General features: G+C 48.1%; 1 protein-coding gene across 1 annotated transcript in view; it reads right to left on the bottom strand.

The window, feature by feature from the left end:
- CERS6 (ceramide synthase 6) overlaps window positions 1-19,925 on the bottom strand; it is a 228,884-nt gene that overhangs the window by 55,736 nt on the left and 153,223 nt on the right. The window lies entirely within an intron of this gene.

The raw sequence follows: 19,925 nt of genomic DNA on the forward strand, positions 1-19,925 counted from the left end.
GTTAGCCAATGGTCAGGTGAGATGCCACTATGCCCTTGTATTAATATGAGATATTAACTGCCAGAGCAGAGCTCACCAGTGACCAGGTTAAGAGCTGCTGAAAAGCAGCTGGGTTCTTTTGTTTTGTGTTCAGGTTAGCACAGTAACAGGAGGAGTCAGGTTACCACTTAATCAATTACTTTGTTTATTTACCTAACAAGTTAATCTCTTACTGTTACAATGTTGCTTTATTTGTTACCTAGCGAGTTAAGCTCTTGTGGTTACAATTGTTACAAGGTTTATACTTTGATTACAAATAGCTATCATGCACTCTAGTTCATAGGTCTATACTTGTTAAATGCGCACAAAAGAAATAAAAAGTAAAATACCTATCAGGTCTTATCCTCACCCCTGCATTATAAACGTGGCTTGGCCCGTTTCCTCTCAATCCCTTGGGAAGAAGTTCCTTTTTGTCCCTTTTTTCCAGAAGTAGAGCGTCCTCGGGGACCTGGGGAGACCCCCACTCTCCTGTCCGGCAGGAAAGATGATTGGAGCTCAAATAGGGGGTTTGCCGGACCCCTCTTTATACCCATTGGGTCACGTAGGCTTCTTCCTTGGTTTAATTGAATTAAACTGTCTCTCCGTTAACTGATGCTGGCTGTCACAGGCAGTTCAAGGGTGTACTTCACACCTGTGAGGTAGAGACAATTAGGGGCATTTGTGTTTTAATGGGCCGGAGATTTTCCTCCCTGTCTGGGACTAGTGTCCTGGAGAATCAACTAATGGTAATTAGCCAAGGGCAGTCTGAGGCCTGGCTGTTAATTAGCCCATTGTTCTTTGCTTTGTTCAGGAGCTTCAAAGGCCCGTGGCTAAAATAAGCCCATCTGTGCTCTCTGGCATTCCAGGGCTAAGCTATTCCTTTTTAACACTTTCGTGCTCTGAAGCACCTAGGGACGGCAAGATGGAGTAGAGCAAAAGTGGGGGCTCTGTAGGCTACACTCCCCCATAGAGATCAAATCAAGTCCTTACATGCCTGGGTTTGGGTATTGCTCTCCTAGAAGATAGAGATTGCCATCATACCACATATCCTGCTTGCAGCAATTTCCTGAGGGAAAATGACGGCAGAGAGAGAAACTCAACGCAGTGTGCAAAATACCAATGGAATTTTCCATTCGCAAAGGCCAATCCCAAGAAATCAGAAAGATGTGGACGGAAGGTTCTTGTGGAGATGCATCACTGCTGTCCTTAGTTTGCTTGCCAGCTATTTGCACAAAGATTTATGTGACTATTTATACCTCAATTTTTCATGAAAGACAAGAATAGCAAAGTCTCCTTAAATGTCAGTAAATCTATTTTTTCAGCAGATTTATTCCTTTGTTCATTTCAGATGGGATTTCGGTGTGTTGCAGCATGGACAAAAATAGCAGTGAAGGCCTGATTGTCACATTTATTACCATCTACTGCTAGTGGAAGAATTTTTCTCTCCAAAAAGAGTAGTTTAAACTGGTGTCCCAAGGACTTTCACCCTGCCTTTCTGCTTCCTAAATATCTACTGTGGAATTCCTACATTGCAAAATACATGGCAAAATATTAACTTTCAGTTCTTTCTAACCATACACCAGGAAGTAAGTTGTCCTGGATCCAGTGCCCTCCCAGAAAAGGAACTTGGAGGACCAGAGTAGGATTTTGCAGATACTGTGGGTGGAAGAACATTTAGTGCTCCAATGTGTTATTGTAACTCGAAATTAAAAGTTCAAGGAACTGCTTCCCTTAAAGGGAAATTTCAAGATCGCAACTAACAGGTCACGTAAAGGAAAACTAAGCCAGTGAAGGAATTCTACACGACAAAAATGGCAGGTGTGTCAAGCAGTTCCCCTTCTTCAGGCGGAACTTTCTCTTGGTTGCAAAAAACCCAATCAGCTCCAAATACTCAGCTCTACTTGTCTTACCCACATGTATGTCCTGGACTTCAGAAACCAGGCTTTTCTCCTGTGCCTCTGTCTCTGCCCAGAATACTCCCCAAGTAGGTGAACTGCTCCACTTCTTCCAGGTCATCCCCTCCCAGTGTACTGGTGTTGTTGTTGGACTGGTTGACACTCACTGCCTTGGTCTTTCCCTTGTTGATGTTCTTTTCAGTCATTGAGGCAGTTTTGTCTAGTGTTGCACCCTTTTATTCCACATTTTCAAGTCAGTGCGAACAGAGGGCATTTGAACACTGACACTGATTTCAGATAGCTTTCTTCCAAGTATCATGGTCCTAACTCAGGAGCCCGAAGCTGAAAACTTAAAGCTCACTCAAAAGTCTTCCAAGATCTAGTCAAGTTATATTAAAAACATTTTAAAACATGGGCTGCTGGTGTTGACTAGCTTTTGCAAGAGGAAAAACACATTAACAAGGGTCACAGGACCAGAGAGAGCCTAGAATCGATACTAATTATAGCTGAGCTAAAAACATAAAACTGTCAATTTATTTAGCAGAACACTGTCATTTTTACTTGGTTTGACAGAGCAGAGCGGACGTTTGAAGCTGAGTCACTTGTAACTACAGAATCTCCTGATGCGGGAGTGAGTTTATTTATGAGGTACTAGATTTGTTTCCACTATTCTCACCCTACCAAGTCAGCAACATATAAGGCAGCTTTAAAAATAAAAGTGCTGTGTTTTAATATCTTAGTCTCAGGCGATTCCTTTTTTTTTTCATGCCAGCTCACTGTGTATTTCAACCAAGTGGTAACAGCAGCAGTTTCTAAAATTTACTAGCCTACATACAAACCTTCTCAGCTTTTACCATGAAAGGTAGCCAGGCATAGCAGATAGGACACTATTGTAGGAATTAGAAGACCTACCTATGTTCTGTTTCTGGCTCTGCCTACTTTGACAATGACCTGCTGTGTGACTTTGGGCAAGTTGCTTCCCCTTTTCCCATTGCTATCTCTATTGTCTTTTGACCAAGAGATCTTCAGAGGGACAGTCTCTAAATGTTTGTCTGGTGCCTAACACGATGGGACCCTGATCTCAGTTAGAACCTGAGGCACTACGTTAACATAAACAATAATGGCTCATAACAACTGAAAAACTATCACTACATTATTGGCCTATAAAAATCTGCTCCCCCAACCTAGCCAAAGAGTTTTTCCAAGGTTAATAAAACTCTGTAGTCAGTGAAGAAATTCACCCGTTAGGTTTTGACAGTGGTTTCACTTGGGAAATCTTCTAAGATAGAGTTTTTCATTCCTCTCAGGTCTCTGAGTGAATTGCATTCCATTGGATGGGGGCACACAAGCTTATGGGTGAAATCCTGGCTAACTCAGATGAAGTCAGTTTTGCCATTTGACTTCAATGGGCCAGGGTTTCACCTCAGGAAAGGAAACAGAATTCAGGTCTTCTGCATAAATCCACAACACATTAGCTTGTGATATCAATTTGCAATGGTTCTTCCAACACAAAAGTTGCAAAACTGATTCAGTTACTTGGATTTTTTGTATTCATCCAGAGATTCAGCTATAGGTTTGACCTTTCTAATCTGGAACTCTCTCATCTGGCAAACTCCTTAATCCAGCAAACTCTGTAATCTGTCTTGATTTAGTTAGTCAGACGACCACTTATCATGGGTGTGGCCAAGTTTCCTGTGGTCCTATAAAATTTGGTTACAGCCACCAGTCCTGGTTCTCAGTGTTCTGTGCTGTTATTTAGCTGCAATTTACCACTAAATGTCTTCTAAGAGCCCAGTAAGCAGGGGAAGGGCTGGTAATGCTGCTAGACAATATTGACCTCCCATCGTTCGGCAAATTCGCTTGTCTGGCATGGGTCAGATCCCGAAGGTGCTGGACAAGAGAGGTTCACCTGTATTTGGGTTCTATTTTTTAAAAAAGCAAAACAAAAATAAATACAAAATTCTTTCCCTTTTTTCCCATTAGGTGATTCAAATGAATTTTATTGAAAATCAAAAACGCCAAGGAGGGCAAGCACACATCTCACCCACATCCTCTCCTATTGAGCACATTAGCTGTATCGACATGGCCCCTCCCTTTCAGAAGGAGTATGCAAGCGAACAAGATTGGAAATGCAAATGAAGCATGGATTTAAATATCTCGTGCCTTACTTGCATATCCCCACATGATCTGGGTTCCGGAAGAGCCATTTCCGGAAGCCGAAGCAGCCATGTGGATGGGGTTCTTTGAAAGGAAACCACCTTTTGGAAAACACCCTTCTTCCTATTTTTTTTCAGGAAGTAGGGTGCTTTCTAAAGGTGGGGGGGTTCCTTTTGAAAACCCCCATTCACAGGCTGCTTTGGCTTCCAGAAATGGCTCTTCTGGAAGCCAGATCATGTGGGAATATGCAAATAAGGCATGAGATATTTAAATCTACCCCTCATTTATATTTCCAATCTCACTCATTTGCATGCCCCTTCCAAAAGGGAGGGGTCATGGAGACACAGCTAATGTGTGTGTACATAAAGAAAGTTTAAGCCATGATATAAGAAACAGTGACTCATGTGACCTGCCAGTCTAAACTGATTTGCCAAGACTTCCTTTGGGCATAAGCAGGAAGTGCTTTCTGGATGCACTTATACTTCATGAAGCACAAGCTGACCTTTGATTTTGACTGCACTTGTACTGTGCGAAGGACATTTCTAAAGCTGAAGAAGCCATCTACAGGGCTTTATGCAAGAATGTGGAAGAGTTGGGTGTCAGTGGGCTGTATGAAATTTCTTTACAGAAGCTAACCAGCTTTACTCCCAAGTGTAATGAAGGGGACAAATATTTGAGTCAATAAGCCTTTTGGATTAAAGCACGCGTACAGCACCCTGAAAGCAATAGGAATATCCACTAAAATGAGATTTGTTCAAATGAATCCTTTAGGCAACACTGAGTCATGACACACATTCCCTCAATTTCACTCCAGCACTTCAACTCCAACAAAAGCAGAGAAAAATCCATGCTCAAAAAATGAATGGGCAACAAGCCAAAGAAAGTGGACACTAAGTAGAATGTTATATCAGGGCCTTAATGCAGTTGAGAACCAGGCTCCTATTATCTTTAATGATCCTCATCACAGGAAGGATTTGCACTGCATGGATGGACAGTATAAATGTTATTAATAATACATACTCACTCCCAAGTTGTGTGAAGAATTCTAATCAGCTTCAAACTCAAATTTGTCATACAGGACAGTGTACTTGCAGTACATATATATCGATGGTATGATGACTTTGCCATTGAAGACAATGTCCAAGCTTTAAATTTTTAACTTTATGTTGAAATTAAAATAAAAGTTGCCAATGTATGCAAATGTATGCAAATGTATGCAAAAGGAGCAAGGATTGCAGAAGCTGATAATAGGACTCCTTTGCCCAGCTTAAGAGTTGCACATATCAGTCTCTAACCCTGTGTCTACACGTGCCCCTTCCTTTTGAAAGGGGCATGTTAATGAGCGGGTTTGAAATATGCTAATGAGATGCTGCAATGACTATGCAGCGTCCATTAGCATAATGGCGGCTGTGGCAGTTTGAAAGTGCGGCTTTTCGAATTGCGCACCGCCTGTGAAGACAGGACGTTCAGAAAGGACCCCCCCTAGTTTTTGAAAGCCCTTCTTCTAATCACCAGATAGGAAGAAGGGCTTTCGAAAACTGGGGGGGGTCCTTTCGGAAGGTCCCGTCTCCACGGGCAGCACGTGATTTGAAAAGCTGCACTTTCAAACTGCTGCGGTCGCCATTATGCTAATGAGGTGCTGCATATTCATTGCAGCGCCTCATTACCATCTTTCAAACCCACTCATCAACATGTCCCTTTCGAAAGGAAGGGGCACGTGTAGACCCAGCCTAAGTGATCAGTGCATGGAGTTCCTGTTGCACTGTACATCTTGAGGCTTTGAGTAAAGTGTGAAGCTCAAACTTCCTCCTCTTTCTGTCAACCAGAATCATTTCATGCAAGCTGTTACTAGGGTCACATAAATCAATTTATTGTACCTCTGCCTCTTCCAGCTGACCTACACAGAAATATTTAATGGTGAGGAACTAATGCATATCTAATTTGCCAGCCTCTTGGAATGGAACCATGAGCTTCGTTTTGTTGCGGTTTTTTTTTTTTGACACTCACAGATATTCAGCTGGAAGTTTGAGTTCTTGTGGACCTCAGAGTTTTGATCTCCAGTGTTTTGAAGCCTTTGATACATGCTCATTCTCACTCCTCCTCCTCCTCACCAGCCAACACAACCTTTTGGACATGAGGAGCTGACATGAATCACAGGGGGCGTGGCTTTGAGCAAGCTCCCAGCAGTATGTGGGAGGAGGGACAGGGCTGAATTGCTGCCTTGCTTGTTGATGAAAATTGGTTCTTGTGTCACTCTTGGCACCCATGCTGGTGGTTACTGACACCTGGTCTAGAGATTCTGGACAGTGGTTGGTCCTGCTGTGAGGGCAGGGGACTTGATTTGATGACTTCTTGAGGGACCTTCCAGTTCTGTGAGTCTATGAATGTGGAGCCAGGGCTTTACTCACCTGCTCCTCGGGGGGAGTGGGAGCATCAGTCACACAGCCCTGGCTCTCTGCTACATGCCCGGAGTCACAAACCAAGGTCTAATGAGCTGCCACAGGCCCTTCTTGTCTGGCCATTTTAGATGCAACCACAATGAAGCCATTAATAAACTAAACTGTCTATTGGGCTGGGCATGTGTATAGCACATAATTAAATGAGAGAAGTGCTTTGGAAATGAAGAACATTTGTTATGGATACATGGAATTAAAAAATGTCTGTCTTACAGCTGCCTAAATTAAAGCCATTCAAATTTCAGCCACCCATTCATTTAGGATAATTCCTACTTTTAGCCAAGTCTGAAAAGCAATGACTGCTTTTCACAGCAAACTCAACTAGATGCAAGAGATACTTCACCCATTTTTCTCACTACCTAAATTACAGGTACAGACCAAATATTCACATTTATATTTTCTTCAAATATTATGACACATCTTTAATATTACTCTAAAGAAACCTTGCTGCACTATTTGCCAGTGCAGAGATTTGGAATCGATTAAACTCTGAGTACAAAATAAAACAACAAGTTACATTAGAGAACACTCAAGGCCTGATCACAAAGCCTGGAATCTCATCACAAGTTGATAATGTAAAGTACGTATGTTTCTGTGCCTCAGGAAATGACCCAACACAGAACATTTGCACTCTTCTGAGCCACACAAACCCTCAAAGGCCATGGTTACAGGCAGCCAGATTCCTAAATAGAAGGCTTCTTGCAGCCTCTACTCTTCAGCTCCATGGACTGCGTTGGCAAATATCTGTTCCTAAAATCACTGTTAAGGAAGAGGTCGGATGAGTTGGTCCTTTGTTTAAGTTGGATTAAAGACCCAGTCCTCTGAAACTTGGAGAATTATCATGCCAACCACCCCATTACGAAAAGGTCAAAAAAAGAAAGGAGAAAAAAAAAAAACCACTGGATGGCAGAAGAATTACCCTCACTGAATTACACAGCAGTGCGCCAAAGAGGAACCCACTAAGTGGTGGCTTTCAGCGATTCAAAGGAGGTCTCCCAGGACAACCCAACCACAATATAAGGTATTGGATTTGTGAGGAGTCATGGAGGAATGAATACTATGGAATGCTGTGTCAGGAATTCTACAGCCTTGTAGAGAGAAGATTTGCCCTTCAGTGCCCCCCTTCATGCCTGCTTAGTTGTTGGAGATGCTGGGATTTCTATGGTTCCTCCAGAGATGAAAATTAGCTGAAATGAGCCTCATTATTGAGCAATGTTCTTTTACCTTGTAAATTAAAAACCAATATAGTATAACAAAACACACACTGTGCTGTGCAATTGTTCCATCCACCTTTAACTATGGTGTAAAGGTGCTGACTTGAGAAGGATTTTTAGTCCATAACCCTAGAAGTCAGGCGCCTTACACTAATGAATGTTGACAAAACACATGCATTAGGATGGGTAGTACTGGACAATACTCTCAATGAAATTGTTGGCAAATGGAAAATCAATCTCTTGAATGCCACATAAAGTAGCTGCCCTGCCACAGAACATTTGTACAATTTGTGCAGAGCTGACTGAAACATTTTTGCTGATTTGGCAAAATACATCTCAGAATCTATCCGTTTCCACCAAGCTTTTATCAAGGAAGTTTTTGAATCAGGCACAAAGCTACAGCCTCTATATTGCATGGTTAGGCCATGATGTGGGTGCCTCATGTTCAAGTTTCTTATCTGAAATTATATGGGATGAAAAACTCTGCTCTGCGCAATGCAGAGCAGGAACTTCAACCTGGCTCTCCCACATCCCAGCCCTGTGTCACAACCACCAGCCTACTGAGTGAGTCTGATCCCCTCTGTGAAGCTGATCCCCTTCTGTCAGCTTTAACCCCAGGGGCTTGGAATGGGATGAGAAGGATATGAGAAAGTGAGAAGAAATTCAGAAATTTCATTTGACCACCCTCCTTTTAAAGAGATCTCTCCTGCTGCCCTTCATACGCTAGTCCTAGAAGTAGTGGCCTTGTTCACACTCCCACAGGCTTACAGGTGCAGCTGCCCATAGAGTCCCTTCTTCGTGATCCATAAAGGACACTCGCTCTTGGCTCACAGCTCCTTAGTCATCACTTCAACTGGGCAGAGACCAACCTCTTAGGCTGCACAGATCCCTGCCTACACTGTGATATCCCTAGCAAGTCAGACTGCCTGAGCTGGCCAGTCCTTGCATTTCAATTTCTCTTCAAAAGCTTCAAACAACGCGGCTGCCAACAGTTCTGAGTTATCACACAGCTCTTTATAAGCAAGCGCATTGATTCTTAAGGTGAGAACATTACTGAGAAAACACACAGACACAATACAAGGGCCTATATACATGCTGAAAGCTTACCTGCAGTCACTCAGAGGTCTTACAGAGTCTCAGTAGGTCAGGTCCTTTCCATACTTCTCAGGAAGGACCAAGACCCCCTAGGACAGAATATCCTGTATGTTTGCCGGATCAGAAATCAGGCCCTGAGTCAGTCCTTTCTTTGCGAAGAATTTAGTCTGACCATCCCCAGGTGTTGGCACCTCCAAGGAGGTATTACAGCCTGAGCGAATTTGCCTCATTGCCTCTGACTGTTCTTACTGCCTGGAGGGTTGTGCTCACCTTCCCCTAGGAAATTACATATAATCCCTGGCTCACAAACTTAATGGGACACATCCTACTTAATTTGCTTCATTCACTGCTCTCACTAATGGCTTTCCTTCCCTCCCTGCAATATAAACACTAGGTTCTGTTTCTTTTTCTCCTTCAATCATCTGAAGAAGTGGGTCTTAGTCACGAAAGCTCATGACCTAATACATTTATCAGTCTCTAAGGCGCTACATGACTGCTTGTTATTTGTGAAACTTAATACAGTAACACCTCCCAAAGATATGGCAGGGAATTACGATCTCTGTCACCCAGGGACAAGGCCGAAGGCCCAAGGGAGAGGACCAGATTCTGATAGCCATACTCAGGCTGAATAACACATCCCACCTGGGACAGTGCCCCTGATTCCAGTGGGTCCAGTTGTAGAGTAAGGCCTGACTCACCCGTAGTAGGGCTGGCAGAATCTGGCCTAAGCTGTCCAGCTGAAAACAGATCAATAGCACAACAAACTGGAATAAAGGGAATAGCAAAACTGAAATAAAACCAGCATAAAGCTATAAGTGTAACGCTCAAGAGCAAAGTCGAGATTGCTGAGAACTGTCAGCAAAAATATGTATATTGCACAATGCATTTGCTTATCTCCTGCTGACAGTTCTGTCGGGAGAGGCTTCCCCAACATTTGGCCTGTCCACACAAGGCCAAATGTTTGGAAAGCCCCTTCTGCTGATGCATCCGTTCTTCCTCATGGAACAAGGAAGACTGGGATGTTGTCAGAAGGCTCCCATCACAGCAGACTTCTGTTGGGAGATCAGAGGTTTCCGACAGAAGCCAGCAATCCAGACATAGTCAAGGTTTGGAATAATTTTTACTGGGCATAAAGTGTCAGTTCTGCTAGCTGTTTTTTCACAACTATTGCCTCACATGTTACGTCAGCTCAAATGAAATGAAAGCTCTACCCCACTTCTCATTCCGTGCCAAATGAGTGCAGCATGCACGACAATGAAAGATGATAAATAGCTGTTGCTTGTATTGTCATTTATTTAGGAACAATACTTCCTCTCTTTCTCTCCTTATGTAAAAATCCGTCTAAAGCTTTCTATTAAATCTCGCCCTGAATCCACTAGTTAAAGGAATTTTATTTTTTAAGAGCTCCTGAAAACTTCTGAGACAGGGCAATAGTGAAGTTTAAAATTCTGCAGGAGAAATAATATGAGAAGTCTGCATGTTACACAAGAGCCCTCAGCTGTTTTGCGCATATTGTTCTATCGAGTTATCTTTAGAAAGAAGCTAATCGTGCCCAGTTTTCTAAAATATCAGTCTTGTAAGCACAAGCAGAGTCAAGCCCTCTTCTGTAAGCACCATTAGGTACATACATCAAAGAGGATATGCAAACCAATGCAGATATGAGACTGGCTGGCATTTGACCCTCTGTGTGCTCCACATACTTCAAACAATCAGTACAGTAAACCCTTGTGTTCCTACAGCCCCCGTGCAACTCAAACTTTCATGCAAGTCGGGGGGCAGGGGGGGAGATGGGAACCAGGCTGCTGCCTGGTTCCTGGCTCCCCTGGGCTTGAAGGAGCTGGGAAACTGACTAGCCCATGAGGGGCAGGGAGACAGGTACCAGGGGGAAGCCTGGTTTCCATCTTCCTGCTGCTTCTGGGATGTGGGAAACTGGCCAGCAATGAGCTGCTCAATTTCCCGGGCCCTGCAAGGAGCGGGGAGCTGGGAACACAGTAGCAGCCTGGTTCCCAGCTCCCTGCTGCTTGTAGGACCTGGGAAACTAACCAGCTCATGGCTGGTCAGTTTCCCGGTTCCCCTCATCACAGGGCAGCTGGGAACGAAGCTGCTGCTTGGTTCCCAGCTCCCTGCCACTTGGGGGGCCCTGGAAACTGTCCAGCCATGAGCCACTACTAAGCCACTGCTAACAGCCCCTCCTCACTGCCTTTTCTCAGCCATGAGCTGGTCAGTTTCCTGGGTTCCGCAAGCAGCAGGGAGCTGGGAATCAGGCAGCAGCCTGGCTCCAGGCTCCCCTTCACTTGCAGAGCTGGGAAACTGACCAGGGCAGCTAGACAGACTAAAAGCCTTCTTCCTGCCTTCCCCCAGCAGCACTGTTGTCAGGCTGACAGCCGCACAGCTGGGGGAAGGCCAGGAGAAAGGGCTCTAAGCCTGCCTAGATGCCCACAGCTGGGGGCAGTTAGGCTGGCTGACAGCTGCAGAGCAGCTTCAAGTTGTGCTTAACTCATGCTGAAGCAAGTTACATAAACCTTCTCAAAGACAGATTTGAATTTTAAATCATCAAAGACAGTAGCTTTGTGTCCATGCGTGAAAACAGATCACTACAGAACGGCTGAACCACAAAAAAGAGAGTCCCTCAAAAATCTGAATAGAATGAAAACTTTTCATCCAGTGAGATAACTGCGCTCCTCAAGCTTGGCCAGATGCTCCATTAGAGTACAGGGAGTATTCAAAACCACAATAGTTTATTGATAACAAAAATCACGTCTTGAAAGCTAAGTCAGTTTTAAACCAACTTATTCCCCAAAACAAATCTCAAAACCAAATGACACAGTGTTCTCTGCAAAAGCCTCACGGAAACCCCAGTACGGGGGAAGGTTAAAGCTGCCCTCTGAAATCAGTAATCATTAATCGGTGTGATCTGGGAGCCCTACAATGCCAACTGGCAGGGGCCACACCACTCTGCAGCTTATCTGACACCTGATACACTCATTACCCCTCAACACACTGTCATCGTGGGCTTGTCTACACTTGCCCGCAACTTCTAAGGGGGCGTGGTACTCCGGGTGTTGGGAGATTACTACTGAAGCGCTGCAGTGAATATGCAGCACTTCGTTAAGCTAATTCTCCCCTGCGGCAGCTTCCAAGTGTTGCATTTTGGGGAATAAAGGCATTTCAAAGTAGCACTTCGAAGTTGCTGCGGGGTAGAATTAGCTTAATGTAATCTCCCGTTGCCCTGATGACCACCCCACCTTCGAAGTTCGGGGCAAGTGTAGACAAGTCCCATACGTACCTAAATAGTGCCTTATAAAAGTGGGATGAGCAAACTTTTTACATTGGGTCCCACTTTTCATCCCTGCAACTGCAGTCCCTCCACCCCACAGCTGGCTCTGGAAGTGAGCGGTGGTCTCCTGGAAGTGACACACTGCACTCCCTCAGCAATGGTGGTGGCAGAGGCCCCGGAGGCGAGGAGGGAGGCATCGGATAAATCAGCTCTCTGAATGCCCCTTTTTCTCTTGAGAAGCTTGGCTTTTGTTTTTAGTTCATTGAAAGAAGAGAGACCAGCACAAATTTTTATAAATCTCCTTTTTCACCAGTTGGACCCACGGGATTGTTTCTTTGACCCTGGCACTAAACCGAAAGAGGTGGACAGCAATTGTGCTAGTTTTGTACCTTACGCAGCTTCTTACTGTAAGGGATTCTCAGCAGCAATGAAACTTTAAAAAAATGTGTTCCTCTCTCTTTATATCAGACTCTCAGAAGCTTTGAAACAAGCCCAGCCCAAGGAATGAAGTCTCAACATGACTTATAGAGCCCCGTGTAAGGTGTAGGGCAGGCTGTGTGCAGTGGGAAGCTCGGCCCAGTTCCCCTGAACACTCAGCCGCAGCTTCTCACTTCACCGCTGCTCTCCTGCAGCAAGGCCACGCTCTCACCTTCAGAGAGACACTCGGAGCAAACTGCTGCCTCGGGAAAAACAATGAAAAGACCAGGCGACAGCTCTTGGCAGAGCTCAGGAAAAGAGGAGCAGAGTGGTTGTGAGGAAGGTAACAGAGGCTGTAGGGGGGGTGGGGGCAGCCCAATCCCACTGTGCCCCCATTACATAATTTTGTGTCCCCCCCGCCAAAAGGCACAGTTCCCACTTTGCACACCCCTGCTATAAGATACATGCAAACTGGGGACATGCTAGACTCCAATATCTCTACAGGATGTATGTTCAATTTGCATACAAACACTTGTGTATGTGTGTTAGAAATGAGAACTTAAAATCCATCATGGAAAACAAAGAAGTTTGATATCTACTTGTTCAGCTGGCTTGATTTCTGGCAGAGGACAAAAAAACACATTTACATATACTTCAAACAAAGTGAACAAGCTGCACCTTGCAGAGAACATGTGGGGACAGAACCGCATCTCAGCAATCCTTCCTGGCTCTCAAGGCAGAGTCAATGGACTTTGGGTAATGTAAAGGGAGCAGACAGACAGACATTCTGGTTATTCGTCACTTAAGCCGTGTCTACACGTGCTGGCTACTTCGAAGTAGCGGCGCCAACTTCGAAATAGCACCCATCATGGCTACACGTGTTGGGCACTATTTCGAAGTTAACATCGATGTAAGGCGGCGAGACATCGAAGTCGCTAGCCCCATCAGGAGATGGGAATAGCGCCCTACTTCGACGTTGAACGTCGAAGTAGGAAACGTGTAGCTGTTGTGCGTCCTGCAACATTGAAATAGTGGGGTCCGCCATGGCGGCCATCAGCTGAGGGGTTGAGAGACGCTCTGCCCAGCCCCTGAGCTCGATGGCCGCCACGTGCAGCGGCCCCTTAAAGGTCCCCGCCCCCTGCCTTCCTGTGCAGGAAACTGAGAGAGCGTGCAGGCGGCAGCCCAGCCACACGGCCAGCCTGCACGCTCTTCTGCAGCCAGAAAAAAACCCCCAGCGCTGCGATGGCCGCCCCCCAGCCCCCTAAGCGCCCCCAGGGCACCCTCCCCAAGGGGAGCCAGGGCTCCCAGGCTGGCAGCCAGGCCGGGAAACGGCAGCGGGGCCCCTCCTGGACGGAGGCTGAACTTCGGGACCTGCTGGGGCTCTGGAGCGAGGAGGAGGTGCTCCAGGTAATGGAGAGCAAGAGGCGGAACGTGGATGCGTTCGCTCGCCTGGCCGAGGGCCTGGCTGCCTGGGGTCACCCTGCCCACACTCCGGATCATGTCTGCAGTAAAGTGAAGGAGCTGCGGCACGGTTACGCCCGGGCCCGGGATGTGGCCGGCCGATCTGGGGCCACCCCCGTCACTTGCCCCTTTTACAGGGAGCTCAGGGCCATCCTGGGCCCCCGGCACACCTCCTCCCCTCCGGCCACTCTTCATACCTCGGCCGACGAGCCCCAGCAGGCCCCGGAGGTGGAGTCCGCCCTGGAGGTAAGCCCCGCACCCCAGGGCCCCCCCCCAGGAGCCCACCCCCGGGGCACCGGAGGAGGAGGAGGAGGAGGGGGAGTCCTCCTCCAGCGATGCCGGGCTCCGGATCCACATCCCATCCCAGAGCTCCAGCAGGGCGTCCGCCCACCGGGTGTCCCCTGACCGTGGGAGTGGACCATCAGGTATGTACCCCCCTGGTGCACACCCCTGGGGTTGAGGGGCGGGGGTAATAGATATGACCAGGGCCCTCCACATGCCCAGATGACCATGGCCCCAAGGACAGCAGTGGCATGTCCCTCAGAAGAGTGCGTCAGCCCCTGCCCCCCAGCACGACAGTGCCATGCCCCATCCCCGGGGCTGGGGGGAACGGAACCTCTAGGGTCCCCCAGGGGGAGGGGGTGGGACACCCATCATCATCAGCAGCAGCATCTCCAGGGGATGGGGATGGGGAACCAGCAGCAGAGGGGTGGGGGGACAAGGGCCACGGCTCGGGGCCCACACTAACGGCTGTCTCCACTCTTCTTCCCCCCCGTGTTCCACAGCTGCACCATCGGAAGGACCGGAGAGCACTGGCGAGGTGTCAGTGGTCCCGGACAGCCCACGGGGGCCATCACTCCAGGCCAGCCCCTCAGCGGAGGAACGACCAGCCCCACGGTGGGCACGACGGCGGACCCAGCACCACCACCGGACGGCGACGGACCCCCAGCTGCTGGCCATCCATCGTCGGCAGCTGGAGGTTGCCGAGCAGCGGCTGCGGGTGGAGGAGCAGCGCCTCCAACTCCAGGAGTGGGCGCTGGCCTGGCACCAGGAGGCATGGGGGGCCTTTATGCGGACATTCGACCGTATCGTGGACTACCTGGCCCCCCATGCCGCACTGGCCGCCGCTGTGCCCGCCCTGCCTGCTCCACCCGCTGCTCCACCCGCTGCGCCATCCGCTGTCGCACCGCCACCGGCCACCAAGGGCCCTTCCGCCGAGGGGGACCTGGGGCCAGCTGACACCCGCCGGCCTTATCTCCTGGTCCGCCCGGCCCCCAGCCAGCCCCGGCCAGGGCTGAGGCCGAGGCGTGGGTCGCAGCCGCCCACCCCCAGCGCTGGACATTAGGGGGTGTGGGGCCCAGCAAGTGCCCCCCCCTTTGTATATATTCCCCTCAGTTTAATCTTCTTTTGTAAATAGTTTCTATTAGACCCCTGTTGTTATGCTGACCCCTGCCCCCCCATGTACATAGTTCTCCCCTTCCTTGTCTTCCCCTTTCATCTTATCTTATTTATAATACATATATATAATTTTGATTTTGCCTGTAAATACTTAGTCATGATAATAATAATAAGAGTTCAACAGATATTTGATTTGACGAACAAATGTCTGCTTTTATTTACAAGAAAAGTTGGGGGGGGTGTGCTCTTGGGTGCTCTGTGATGTGGGCGTAGGGGCAGGGAGTGTTGTGGAGGATGGGGGGGTGCAGTGGGGGGGTCTGCCAGCATTCACCCGGCGGCCTCGTCGAACTGGGCCCGCAGGGCCTCCCGGACCCGGGTCCCTTCGGGGTCCACCTGGCAATTGGGGGCAGCGGGTGGCTGCACATCAGCCCTGCCGGCCTCCACAGCCCAGCCCTGAAAGAAGGCCTCCCCCTTGCTCTCGACCAGGTTGTGGAGGGCGCTGCATGCGCCCACAATCTGGGGGATGTTGGTGGAGCCTGCATCAAGGCAGGTGAGGAGACACCTCCAGCGCCCTTTGAGGCGCCCAAATGTGCGCTCTACCACCTGGCACGCGTGGTTCAGGCGCATGTTGAAGCGCTCCTGGCTGGCTGACAGATGGCCCGTGTACAGGTGCATGAGCCAGGGCCGGAGGGGGTATGCCGCATCTGCGATGACGCAGAGGGGCATAGTGGTGTCCCCCACAGGGATCTCCCGCTGGGGGACGTAGGTCCCCGCCTCCAGCCGGCGGCACAGGCCCGAGTTCCGGAATACCCAGGCATCGTGGGTGCTGCCAGGCCAGCCCACATAAATGTCCAAGAAATGGCCCCGGCTGTCCACCAAGGCCTGGAGGACCACTGAGTGGTAGCCCTTCCTGTTTAAGTAGCGTCCTCCACTGTGCTCCGGGGCACGGATGGGGATGTGAGTCCCATCCAGAGCCCCAAAGCAATTGGGGAAGTCCAGGGTGGCAAAGCCCGTGATGGCAGCATCCGGGTCCCCAAGCCTCACGAGCCTGTGGAGGAGCAGGGCGTTGATGGTGCGGACAACCTGCAGGGGAAGCACATGGGAGAGCACCAACGAGGGGTGTGCAGGGTGTGTGTGGCCCTCCCCTACCAGGGCCCCCCTCCCCTCCCCTCAACTCCCCTGCCAGGGCTCCCCTCCCCTGCCAGGGCTGCCTCCCACTACCCCTGTGGGTCCTCTTACCTCCATGAGGACAGCCCCGACGGTGGCCTTGCCGACACCAAACTGCTGGCCCACACATCAGTTGCTGTCTGGAGTGGCCAGCTTCCAGACAGCGATGCTGACCCGTTTCTCCACACTGAGGACATGCCGCATGGCAGTGTCCTGGTGCCTGAGTGCGGGGGTGAGCCACTGGCACAGCTCCAGAAATGTCTGCTGGCTCATGCGAAAGTTCTGGAGCCAGCGGTCATCGTCCCACTCTCTGAGCACCGACTCTCTGAGTGAGCACTCTCTGAGCACTCTCAGAGTCGGTGCTGCACTCTCTGAGTCGGTGCTGGTGGGGTAGTTCCACAGCCGGCAGCGTATGAGGCGGGGGAGTCGGGGTGCTGCAGGGTTGGGGGTTGCGTCCTCCTCCCCCGTGGGCAGCTCCTCCTCTGTGGCAAGGATGTGCTCAGCTGCCTCCTGCATGGCATGGAGCAGGGTGAGCACTGCTCCTCCAGGGGCGGCTGGGTGGACCTCTGGCTGCTGCTGCTGCTGCTAGGGGTCCACGCCTGCGTCGCTCGAGGTGTGTGTGCCTATGGCTCTGCAGACCGCGTGCTGTGCAGGCTGAGTGTGTCTGGGAGGGGCCCTTTAAGGGAGTGGCCAGCTGTTGCCCTGGAAGCGCGAGTCCGCCCTGTGACCCTGTCTGCAGCTGTTCCTGGCACCCTTATTTCGATGTGTGCTACTTTGGCGTGTAGACGTTACCTCGCTGCGCCTATTTCGATGTGGTGCTGCCCAACGTCGATGTTGAACATCGACGGCACCAGCCCTGGAGGACGTGTAGACGTTATTCATCGAAATAGTCTATTTCGACATGTAGACGTAGCCTTAGGGAGCAAAAGGAACATCATCCTTGGATTCTGTGAATGCAGAAAGCTGGAGGTCCTGAAAATGTGATGTAAAAACACTCCTTAGGCAAAGATTTAACTTGCTAAGATCAAGTTTTGTGACTAGAAAGTGTTTCATTTTGACCTGTCTCTTTTTCTCTTACTTGGTGTTACTTCAACCTCTGGACTTCCTCAATAAACTTGCTTGTGTTTCATAACACCACCCTCTCAGTACTGCATATTAAACAGAAGTGAGATTCTTCAGCTACCCTAACAGGCTGGCATGTGCTGCATCTCTTTGGAGCAGGCACAACGATGGGTGGGGCACAAAGAGGAGGCTGTTGCACCAGGACCCAGAGTTTCAAAGAGAGCCAGACATCAATGGGAGCCCCACACACCTCTCAAGTGCTGCTGGAATGCCACTCTGTGTGGTTCTGAAAATTCAAGGGTGCTGCCTGAGGACCTGCCCCTTCTGGGGGTGTGGAACCGGGCCCCACTCTCACCTTGTCCCAGGGCCCACAGTGGCTGTAGGCCTTGCTGCTTTGCGCTCATTTCTGTGAGTGTCCAGTGACACTCCTCCTCTGGGAAACTGAGGAACTGGGGTTTGTGATTGTTACTGCACGGCAACATTCAGATTGGCAGAGTCTTGAAGACTTTGCTGGCATTCAGCGGATGCATGGATGAGCAAGGTAACACACAGCTCTGCAGTAGCCCAGCTCTCTCTGTTGCTAAGGATAAGATGGTGGCTCACAGTTCTGGGTGGCCTGAGCAGGACATCACAATGGTTTTTTTTAAAAAAATCATACCTAACACTTCTAGAGAGATTTATGTACAACACGAGTGTCTGTAGTCTAACAAAGCAGAGATTTTTGCTATATGGCTTGACCACTGGGATTTGGGTGGAGTTTACTGCATTGGCCTTTCTCTCAAAAAGTCTTGGTAGCTTCTAGCCTAAGTGCCAGAGAAATTTTCAGTATATCTTCATTAAAGTCAATATAATACAAATGTTGGGCACAGTTCTAGCCTCATTGCCTTAATACATTTCCTCAGGCCAGATGATGTTCTAGGGGTTAGAGCATACCTGACATGGAAAGCATCATGCATGGTCTCTGCTTGCTCCTGGTGTGACAAAGCTTGGTCTCAGACATGTTACTGCAATTCTCACTCTCTCAGCAGCATTCCAGCTCAGAATATGGTCTTTATTATAAAATTTCCATCCATAATAACAACATTGTATTTTGTTTGCATAAAGTGGGAGTGAGAAAAAAAGCTACAGTGTCATTGTTGACTCAAAATACAAAACGTGTAACTACTTCCACCTTCTATATATGCTACATGAATTGAAAATTGCAGGCTTTAAGTGAACAGTGTCTTTCATATTTGCAGTGGAAGGACAATTATTTATAAATAACAGGCATTACATTCTTCTAGCATGCAATCTTACATGTTTAATTTAAATGGGATCTCAGTCTTCCTACAAAAAATGTAATTAAGACCATGAATGCTGTCAGTTCTTTTTATTCAACAAATTTATAAGCATTCCTCCTGCATGTCAGTTGTTTTAATAAGTATTCAGTACTCTGATTAGAATTACTTGAATTGCTTTCTTTTTTTCTTAAGCAGCACCTGCATCCTCTTACCATGGTGATGCTGAATTGCTGCTGACACTACAAAAAAGAAAGTCTGATTACCATGGCAGCACATAAAACATCTTTCTATAGTTCTGAGCTCCTACAATTCTACATTCAGATAGAAAAATTCTTCTTTCCCTTTAGAGTGAAAACAAGAGCTCTTCCAGATTCCGTAGTCACCTCAGATTCTCTTTCTTTTGTGGCTTAATGGACGTCTAAGTTAGCAGTGACTCTTGTAAGCTTCCTCTATTTTAGGCACACCAGCAATACCTAGCAAAATATTTCCTTTCTTGTACAATATGAAACCAAGGTTGTCTTGTCTCCTGGGTACATACAAAAGCATAGATTTCAATTTCTTGGACAAGAAATCAAAGCTGTACAACCAAAGCTGAGCAAACCAGAATTATGCAAAAAGGAAACCTTAAAAATGATAAAGGGTGCCATAAAAATATAACCTACTTTTTTCCCCAATAATGTCTTGCAGGGAATTTTCATGCTGATTGTTGATTTCTCTCTTAAAAAAAAATCAGATCTATGAGTTGTGACCCACATTGTTTAGCAAGAGCATCATTATGCTTAAGCATTATTAGTTCATGGTAGGATCTTTGGTGTTGTGAGTCAAAAACGAAAAGCAAGAAATTCTGACTTAAGAATGCATTGTTACCATACCCCAGAGTTTAGGCATTACGGCACAGTGGAGTAAGAAACTAATATAATATCCATGGTCAGATCATGCTGTAAGATTTTTGAATGCACACAACGTGTTCAGGGGGGAGGGCAACAGTTTTGCCCGGCCCCTGGGTAATGTGGGGGTTGGCCCTGCAC

This window comes from Carettochelys insculpta, chromosome 8 (genome assembly GCF_033958435.1).
Source record: "Carettochelys insculpta isolate YL-2023 chromosome 8, ASM3395843v1, whole genome shotgun sequence".
NCBI classification, from domain to species: Eukaryota; Metazoa; Chordata; order Testudines; family Carettochelyidae; genus Carettochelys; species Carettochelys insculpta.